Source organism: Carlito syrichta, unplaced genomic scaffold (assembly GCF_000164805.1).
Source record: "Carlito syrichta isolate Samal-C Ts95f unplaced genomic scaffold, Tarsius_syrichta-2.0.1 Scaffold303253, whole genome shotgun sequence".
NCBI classification, from domain to species: domain Eukaryota; kingdom Metazoa; phylum Chordata; class Mammalia; order Primates; family Tarsiidae; genus Carlito; species Carlito syrichta.
In genome coordinates this window covers 94,519-105,020 of record NW_007247349.1, presented here as the reverse complement: position 1 = coordinate 105,020, position 10,502 = coordinate 94,519, and positions in this window count along the sequence as shown.

Genomic DNA, 10,502 nt, shown 5'->3' with positions numbered 1-10,502 from the left:
TAGTTTACAAGAAAAGTGATAGAAAAAGTGGTATAGCTTAAGACAACACATCTTGTAATTGTTTTAGTTATATAAAGCAGTCATCTTACTATTAATATGTTAATACTCAAATCAACTAGTGCATTCATCTATAGTTTCAATATTTTAAAGATACATCTCTACGTGGTTTTGAATCAGTCCTATTCTTAATTCAAATCTTCCTACACTTAGTCTTTCTTTTACTTAAGTGGTTATCATTTAGAAGTGCCTGGAAAGTACTGGAGTACCATTAGGGCTTAGTGATTTTTATTTATATTTTGTGGCATTTTATTGATGGAGGCTTTCCACCATACCAGGGCAGTAACATGTGCCATTTGAATGATACCTGACCATATGTTTTTAAGATTCCTTCCCTTTGAAGTGGAGCTCATCACTAATGCATTGTTTCATAGCTCATTTTCTTTCCCTTTACTAGGGATTCAGGGTCTCAGTGCTTCTTAGGTGTTTTTACAAGAACTACTTCACGTACGGAATCAAATAACAGTCATGAGAGAATTTAACTTTTCCTAGAGGTTTCCTTTTTCTGCTACCTCATCTGCACTGACAGAAAATGTAAAAAATGGCTTCAATCTTGAGTTCTTCTTTGTTTGCTGGGCCTGGAGTTCTTGATCTCTGGGAACTAGTTATCATGCACGGTTCACTCAATAGTAAAGTAGAAATAAAGTTTCAGTTATGTTCAGCACAACTTTTTCCTGAGCAGTACTCTAAAAATTTGCTATCTTTATGGCCCTTCAAAACAAATTGGAAACTGGAAGTTCTTCTGAAAATATTGTGATGGTTTGTGGTATGTATTTTGTTTTTCTGACCACAAAATACTAGAAGAGGAACATATATTCTACAGAAATGTTACTTATAGAGACTGGACCAATGAAAGGCAGTGATTTGGAGCACATGCAAAGGGACTAAGAGCATGGACTTGGGCTCACCCATACTCTGCTACTCATTAGATGTGTGAATTTGGCATCTTTATTTAGTGACTTTAAGTATGTTTTCCCAACTGTAAAAAAAAAGAGAGAGAGCGAGTGATACTAGTTATACTTATTTTATATTGTTGTTGCTAGGTTTATATAAGATGATCTAAAAAGCAGCTGGATCCTAGTACAAATTTATTACATGTTAGTGATAGTTATTATTCGTATCACTTATGAAACTCTGAACAATAGGCATATTCCCTGGAATAGATATAATCAAACCAATCTAATTCAGTGAGTTTTCATGGGATGAAGAAAGAAGGAAAGAGCAGTATGAAATTGTTGCAGAAATGCAATACAGAGGAGTCAGTACACCATGAGTACCATCAACAGAGTTATTGCAACAGTTAATGTCACACGGAATGCTAGCCTCATTCTCCTGAGTGAATGACCATTAAACTTGTATTGTCTGCATTTGTGCTACAGTAAATTCTCATGGCTCAAGGCATTTGTGTATACTCAGACATGTTTTCTTAGAGTTAGACCTGAATGTTATATAATATTTTGCTTTACAAAATGATGTCATTTTCAGCAGAACTTTTTATTTGTTTCTGGCATATAGAAACACAACTGGTTATATTTTATTTTTTTATTTTAAAGATGTGGTGTACAGTTCAGGTGAAGTATACTGATGTTTATTATGCAGGTACCCTTGTTGATGAGGTGTGCCACTCGCTTCCCTGGCAGTTTCCCTCAACTGCCAATCCCACTCCTCTTTCCCTGGCAGTTTCCTGCTATGGACAATCCCTTTCTTATAGTATTATGATAATTGTTCAAGGTCCGCTTATGAGTGAGAACATATGGTACTCTTTTCTTTGTCTCTGTGATAGATCATTGAGTATGATAGACTCTAAATCCATCCAAGTTGCTGCGAAGTCCATATGTTTGACTTTCTTTATAGCTGCATAATATTCTATTGTGTACCACATTTTTAAATCCAATTCGGCTTCTATGGGCAGTAGTATTTTGGTTCCATGTTTTTGCTATTGTGAATAGAGCTGTAACAAACATGCATCTGCAGGTATCCTTATGGTAGAATGACTTGAGTTCCTCCGGGTATATTCCCAATAGGGAAATTGCTGGGTCATATGGAAGGTCAATTTCTAGTTCTTTCAGAAATCTCCACACTGTCTTCCAAAGAAGTTGCACTAGTTTGCATTCCCACCAGCAGTGTAGAGGCATTCCTTTTTCTCGCCACATCCTTGCCAACATCTGTTGTTTGTTTTATTAATAAAGGGCATTCTTACTGGGGTTAGGTGGTATCTCAATGTGGCTTTGGTTTGCATTTCTCTGATGATTAGTGAGGCTGAGCACTTTTATTCAATGTTGTTTATGCATGCATCATACTTTTATATGTAATTCTGTTTTTTCAATATATTTGCTGAATTTTTATGCAAATTTCATGTATTTTCTCTTGATATTAATAGTTTTTCCCTATCTGTATATTATATTTTTTATTTCACTGGCTGGAGGATTCTATTCAATGTTGAAGAGGAGGAGTGACTACAGAAATCCTTATCACATTCTTGAATTTTAAGGAATTTCCCTTTTATTTTACAGTTAACTTAAATTTCCATATTTCCTTTATAGCTTCCATGAACACATCAAGTAATTTGCCTTCTATTCTTAGTTTGCTTAGTGCTTTAATCAAGAATTAGTCATCAGTACTGAATTTGTACAAATGATTTTTCGGTGTCTAGGGTTGTGGCGTTTTCCATTAATTACTCAGTGTCATAAATGCATAAATGTTTTTTAGTAATTTAAAGGTGTCACTTCTGTGTCTTTTGGCTGGCATAGTTTCTGATCAGAAGTCTGTTGTCATTTTTAATCTTTATTCTAAAGTTAAATAATCACTGCAACTCACATATTAATCTATCTTGAAAATTAATGTTATTCTTTTAAACATATGTCTGCACACAGTGTACTGTATATTTTATTAGAAATTTTGCTTCTATGTCCTATATGTGTATATTTGAGTTTTCCTGTTTCTTGTTTTCCTTGTTTAATTCTTTATGAAAATTATTGTAGCATTATTTTCATGAATAATCTAAATCTCCCTAATGACTAATATTGTCAAACATCTTTCCTTTTGTGTGCTTATCTTGCACCCATATCTCTTCCTTAGTAAAACATCTATGCAAATCATTGCCAATTCTTTACTGGGTTTTTTTTTTAAAATTGAGATTGTTTTCATGTAAATGTAGTTCATTTAACTCACAGATATGTTTTTTTAATATTTTCTCTTCTGTTTTTTAATGTGTCTAAGAAATCGAGTCATCTTAGTTTTTATAAAAACTAATGTGTGTTTTAAAATTTTCATCTTAAGATATTACCTAACAAACTTTCCATTACCTAGGTTTCCAATTTTTTTTAACACGTTACAGCATTAGGTTTTACACTTAAGTCTGTAATATATATTTTTATATGCATCAAAATAAGCCTCAAGATACTTTCTTCATAAGATGTCCAACTTTTCCAATCTTTGCATGTTGCAAAGATTGAAATCCCTTCAAAAGATGGATCAATTTTGAGAACCTCTATTTTATTCTATTGTAGTATATATCCAGTCTTTTTTTTAAATGAAATTCATTCGTTTTTCCAGTTTCATAAGCCAGAAACTTATATTTATATACAACTTTTAAATATAGAATTTAAGTCTAAAAACTGAGCTTTATCCCCCAGAATTTGTGACTTGTGTTTCAATTTGTTCAATTCCAAATATTTCTGAATTTTGTTGTGATCTCTTGTGGACATGTGGCTTATTTAGAAATATGTTGCTCAATTTCAAATAATTGGAATTTTAAGATTTTTTTGATTATTGATTTTTTGCTTAATACATGGCAGTCAGAAAATATAACCTATGTGATTTTAATACTTTAATGTGTATTTCCATTTGCTTTGTGAACTGGCAAATGTTTCATGTTGACTTTAAAGGTGTGTATAAAGGCTATTATTGGACAGGGTGTTGTCTAAATTAGATCAACTTTATTGATAGTGTTTTTCAAGTATTCTATATACTTAAGTATGTTGTTGCCCAACATGTTTGACACAGTAATTGTGGGTATCTCAATCTCCTTTCAGTTCTATCACTTTTTGTTATTATGTATTTTCAAGATCTGTTGTTTAGTGTAAGTACTTTTAGGATTAGTACTCTTCTTGAGGAACTGACCCCACCACCATTACATGCGTTTTTCAACATTCACCTTCCTTCCTTCTGTCCTTGCATCCTATCTTTTTGAGACAAAATTTAACTTTGCTTCCAGCTTGGAGTTCAATGACATAATCACAACTCACTACAACCTCAAACTCCTAGGCTCAAGTCATCCTTCTGCCTCGGCCTCTCAAGGAGTTGGAACTGTAGGAATCCACCAACTGCCTGACTAATTTTTCTGTTTTGTGGAGATAGAGTCTCACTTTGTTGCATAGCGTGGTCTTGAACTGCACACCTCCAGCAATCCACTCGGCTTGGCCTCCCAAAGTGCTAGATGACAGGTGCAAGGTACTGTGCCTGGTTCTACTTATTTCCATTTCCTCTGCTTCATATAGTGAGTATTGTTGCTTTTGCCTTTTTTGAACCCTGAGAATTCTGAAATCTCTACTACCTGGAATGTTCTGTGATTATAATGCACCAAGGTCTGCTCATCTCTGATGAAATGCACTCTCCTGATAACATCAACATCTTGGCTCACTCTAGCAAATAAATTTAATAATACAACTTCCTTCTAAATATATGTCTTTATGGTTCATATGTCTTATATCCCTGGGTGTTCATGGTGTGTTCTCTTTATACAAGGACTGAATTAACTTTTGGCTTTAAATGTGATCAAGTTTACTCTTTTTTTTACACATCTCCAAAACTGGCTTCCTGCTTGGTTCAAGCTGAAGATAATAACTGTACTTTTAGGGCTAGGCTCGGTGGCTCAGCCTGTAAGCCCAACACTTTGGGAGGCCGAGATTAATGGATTGCCTGAGCCCGCAGGTTCAAAACCCACCCAGGCAACTTGGTGAGACCTCGTCTCTACAATAAATTAAAAAAAATTAGTCAAGCATGGTAGTGCATGCCTGTAGTTCTGACTACTTGAAAGGTTGAGGTGATAGAACTGCTGGAGCCCAGCATGCAGTGCTGACTGGGAACATGCCCATGTACTCCAGTCTGTGTGACAGAGTGAGACTCCAACTCAAAAATAAATAAATAAATAAAAATAACAACTACTTTTTGCATATCACCTTATATTCCCTTTGATTCTTCTAATGAATTTTTATGAGAATTATTATAAGTCTACCTCCCAAGAGAGTAACTGAGGTTTACTGGATATAGATAACCTGTCTAGGTACACCAACAGCAAATAGTAGGCATGACATTCAGATTCATATGGGTTTTTTTCCATTCAATATAACTTATTGATCCCCTATGAAATGCCTGATACTGTTCTTGGACATTATTTTTGGGTAAGTTCAGGAAACATAGCAGTGACCAATAAAGAAAATATCCTTATCCTCTTGGTAGGGGACAGAGGTGAACAAAGATTAGTAAATATATAAACACAAGTATAAACATATAAATAAAAGTTAAGTAAATGGGTAAGATAAATGGTATGTAGGATAAGTACTACAAAGACATGGAATGCAGAAAAAGGATGAAGTGCATTAGTTGGTGGGGAGAGGTTGAACTTGGTAATTATACTGAAGGTGAACTTCAAAAAGGAACATGAAGGTTATAGAAAACAACAATGTGGATATTGAGGAATGAGTGTTCCAGCCAGAGGGAATAATAATATGGGAAGGCCACAAGGCAAGGACATCCACAAAGTAAGCAGGGAACAGAAATAATGTGTTGGGGGAAGAGAGGGCTTTAGTGTGGAGAGGAGAAGACAATGAAATCAGGATGAAAATGAAGGGCTCAGATTCTTGGGCTCTGGAGGCATTTTGAGGCCTTTGGCTTTCGCTTAGCATAATCCACTGAAGAGGTATGAATGACATCATCTGACTTATGTTTGGGGAGAAGATCTCTAAAAGCCATGTTGGTTAAAGACTCCAAAAGAGTAAGGACAAGACTGGGAAGACAAATAATTGATCAAAGAATTGATTTACTCAAATCCGTTAGATCAGGGATTGGCAAAGAGAGGCTCACAGGTGATTTTAAATGATCTGTGAGCTAAGCATGATTCTTATATGATGAAAGGGACTTGAAAAAGAAGAATAGGAAAGAAAAAGAAGGAGGAGGAAGAGGAAGAACAGGATGATGAGGAAGAGAAGGAAGTACAGAAACAGTATATGAACCACAAAGTCAACAATCTTTGGAATTTGGAAATTATTTGCAATAATATGAAGTCAAGCATCTAAAGGTAGGTTCTCAACAAAATTAAAAGGAGGAAAATATGAGAGAATTAGTTGCTGAATATGTTGTAAAGTGATAGATGTTGGTGTTGAGAAATATCTATGGCTTAATTCCCAAGCTACACGAACAAGGCCATTCATTTCCAGTGAGTTATTGAATAATAGTCTAGTTTGCAAAACAGTAAAGCAAAAGGCACTAGCAAAAGCAGTATCATAAAAAAGGATATAGCAACAAGAAAATAATAACAAAATAACACAAAACATTATTATGGCAATTAAACACTTTCATGTTAACTACTGAATTTAACAACATGGGATAAGTAGAATTTCCCCACTAGAAATACCATATCCAAAAGGCTTAGTGACTGATTGCTCAAGGAATAATATGATATAATTTATTGTTTTAAAAAGTGTCACATGATCATGGGTTTTCAGAGCATCTATAAAAAATCTGGGTCCAACACTTGTTCTGGCTTGCTTTTTTTTCCAACAAACAAAATCAAGAGATTATTCTTTCTTTTTTTATTTTTTATATTTTTATTTTAAAGATGAGAGATATAATTCAGGATTAGGTATCTAAATGGTCATTGTACAGGTGAAGCTCAGGCCTCACCTTGGTTCCCACTTTGCCTGGTTTAAGATCAGGTACCCTTACTGATGAAAAGTTCCCTTTCCCAAACTTTCCTCAAATTATAGCAAGGCACTATCATTAAATGTCAATACTTTAAACCATCTCTGCTGCTGGATAGATTAGAAAGGGCTTATAATATTTCTCCTCTTTTCAAACAGAATTGGGGTCTGAGCAAAACTGTTTTGTGTCTTAACAACTTCAGCCTTGTTGTGGATGAAAGACCAAATTTTCTCTGACATACTGTTAAAGAAGGCTAAAAACAATTGTGTAGTTTGTTAATTATCTCAATGTAAGTCTTAAATAGATTTTTCAAAGAAAAAAAAAACAGAACAATATTCTTACTGATATCTGACTCCTGGTTTCTGACTCTAGGTTTTGCATGTGACAATGACCACATTGTGCTGATCAAGCTTTCATCCAGTACATTGCTCCACTATTAACTTGCTTTAAAGAAAGTATTGTCTTTCTAGACATAGTCCAAGAAGTCCAAAAGAACTGACTTCTAATTCATATAAAATAACATACCAGTAAATTTCTTTTAGGATAGACTAAAATTGATCTAGAATATGATCTTATGTATTTACACCCTTAAAAGTAGGTCCAAGAAATGAAAAATAGAACATACCAAAACAAAAAACCCTGGGCTGCAAAGTTCAATGAGAAGAGCAATGTGCTGTGATGCTATGGTGACAATGAAGGGTTCCTGGTCTAGATTTTCTGAGGAGACAGGAGCCCAGAGCCGGCCACGGGTAATTTAGGAGTTGAAGTAAAGACCTCCTCTCAGGTGTGCACATGTTCATCATAGATATGCCACGACACTAAGTACATGAAGGACGACAGAAAATAATACATGGTAACACTTGATGTGTACGTGATAAGGCGGCCCACAGGCCAGGGCACATACTCTGGAATCACACAGCCAGGGTTTAAAGCTTGGCTGCCCCACCACCACATGGACCACCCGAGGAGCGCTGAAGCTTAAGTGATTTTACCCAATTTGCAAAAAGAAACGAAGAGATCCTGCCAACTGGGAAAAGAAACCATGGGGGGCAGCATCGAGTCAGGTCCGAAAACCGTGTGCCCTCCTCTGTACACTTTGCAGCTGGGCTCGTGACCCTTGGACCAGGATGGCACTGGAGATGAGAGAGGTCCTGGAGGAGCCTGGGAGAACCTGGGTTGTCCTGGGCTGAACTTTCAGCAGGCCCCGCCCCTGTGGCCCATAGTACAGGTCCGAGACACACAGTCACTGAGTGCTCAAGCTGGGCAGTCCCCAAACGTGCCCATAGCGTGGCCTGCCTGGTGCCCATCACCTGCAAGCAGCAGCAGGAAGAGCCCAGGGCTAGAACATTCTCCTGCGCCAGCGGTTGGCAGCGCCGCGCGTGGTACCCACTGTCGCCTCCTCTTGATGCTCGGCTAGGTCCACGTGCCCTTCCTGGCGCATCCAGTCATGGTCTCAAGCCCCACTGAGACATCACAGGCGTGGGGCTGGCCAGTGTGTGCCTGACTGAGAGAGGAGTGAATTGGTTGTTAAGGAGATTTACCTTGGTGGCTTACTCTTTCTCGCGATCGCAGGCCACACAAGCAGCTCTCAATGGGAAATTTTCTTACACAATTGGTTTTCGGGTCCCGCAGGCAGCGCACTGGGAGCTGGCTCCCAGCAGATCCCAAATTCTGCCAGGATCCCTCCCCTGGCTGGAGCCACCCAGCGGCACTTGTGCCTACCTTCACACTGGTCCTGCTCACAGGCTGCTCAACCCACATCTGGGTCGTGGACCTCCACCACCTAGAAGGAGTGGTGCCCTTTCCCACAGGTCACAGGCTCCTCTCTGGGGACCCTACCGCCTGAATCCTGGGGTCAAGCCCTGAAGAAGACACTGGCGCTGTCTGCCACAAGTATAGCCTTCTGTTTACCCTCCCCACCCCTTCCGCCCCTTTCCAGCCCCCTCAAGCAGGTCAACAGTCCCAGGAAACTCATGCTATCCAGGCTTCTCAAGGAGATCAAGGGGAGGGTCCAAGAAGCGCCCAAAAAAACTGATGAAAGAGGAAGATCAGGTGGAGACCAAAGAGCAGGTCAAGAAAGGATCAACCCTAGCAAGGAGGAAGTGTCCTTGACATCATAGAGACCCAGGGAGAATATTCTTTCTTGGGTCCCAGTCCTGGGTTTCTGGAGGGAAGTCTCCCTTGCTCATACTCAAAAAATAACTTGTGAAATTCAAGGTTCTTCAATGTGCTCTTTCTGGGAAAAATATACAGATTCCAGTGCACACAGTTTTTCTGGGGAAGTTCCACCTCTTGGGACAGATGCAACCATGCTCCTGGACCCACCCCCAGGCTTCTCCTTGCAGCTGGAGTGGTCCACCAAGAAAATGTCCAGCTCTCCAGGCTTGCTGATGTTGCAGATGATGGAGAAGGAGATACAGGGCACCAAGACATTGGATATCCCACCATGAACCATCCCCAAGCAGAACTGCTATTCACAGGCCCTGCCAAGGACAAGGTGGATTCCACTGCTACAGCTGCCTCCACCTCCACTGCAACTGTCCTGATATAGAGGTGAGCTGCTCCCACAAGCCCAATGCCCCTGCGCAGCTATTCAGAAAGATCTAGGCTCTTTAGGGAAGAACATTCAGTGTAGCAGAAATAGCACAATCATGGAGGATAAGATGCAGGTTTTGGAGGATGAAGCAGAAAGCATTGTGATCAGCAGTGCCACCCAATTTGTCTCTTTTTATTTCCTCCCCTTCGGGAAGGACCACAGACTCCCTGCCTCCAGTCACTTGCCCTTTGCAGGTCTCAGCTCCTCCTAGCACCACAGACTTGGCCCATCTGGCTTCCGGCTCTCTTGTCCTGCCTGTCTCTCTACTCCTAGCCCCTACCCCTCCCCTCCAGGTGTCACTCCTGCAAATTCCCAGTCATCCATGTGTGAGTATTCACATCCTTCTTTGCCCTTCCTCACCTTTTGTCCAATTTATTCCGACAAGACCCCTGTTACCCCAGGAAGCCTATCAAATCCACAGGAGTCATTTCTAGCATCTCAGCTAACACATCTGTTCACTTGACCTCGCAACCCACTTCACACCCTGGAGTCATTTACACTGACAGTACTCCTTTTTTAAATTTTATTTTGTTTTAATATTTTTATTTTCTATTTTAAATATGTGGGGTACAATTTAGAAATAGGTATAAAAATGGTCATTGTACGGGTAAAGTCTGGGCCTACCTTTGGTCCCCATTTCACCTGGTTTGAGATTAGGTGCCCTTATTGATGTTATGTGTCCACCCCTCCCTCCACTGGCAGTGCCCCACCACTGCCAATTCCTTTCTTATAGTATTGTGGTAAATATCCAGATGCTGCTTGTGAGTGAGAAGATGTGGAACTCAGTTCTTTTTTTTGTGATAGATCACTGAGTATTATAGATTCTAAATCCATCCAAGTTGTTCCGATGTCTATATGTTTGTCATTCTTTATGGTTGCATAATATTCATTTTATCATGATTATGTACTACATTTTTTTAATATAGTT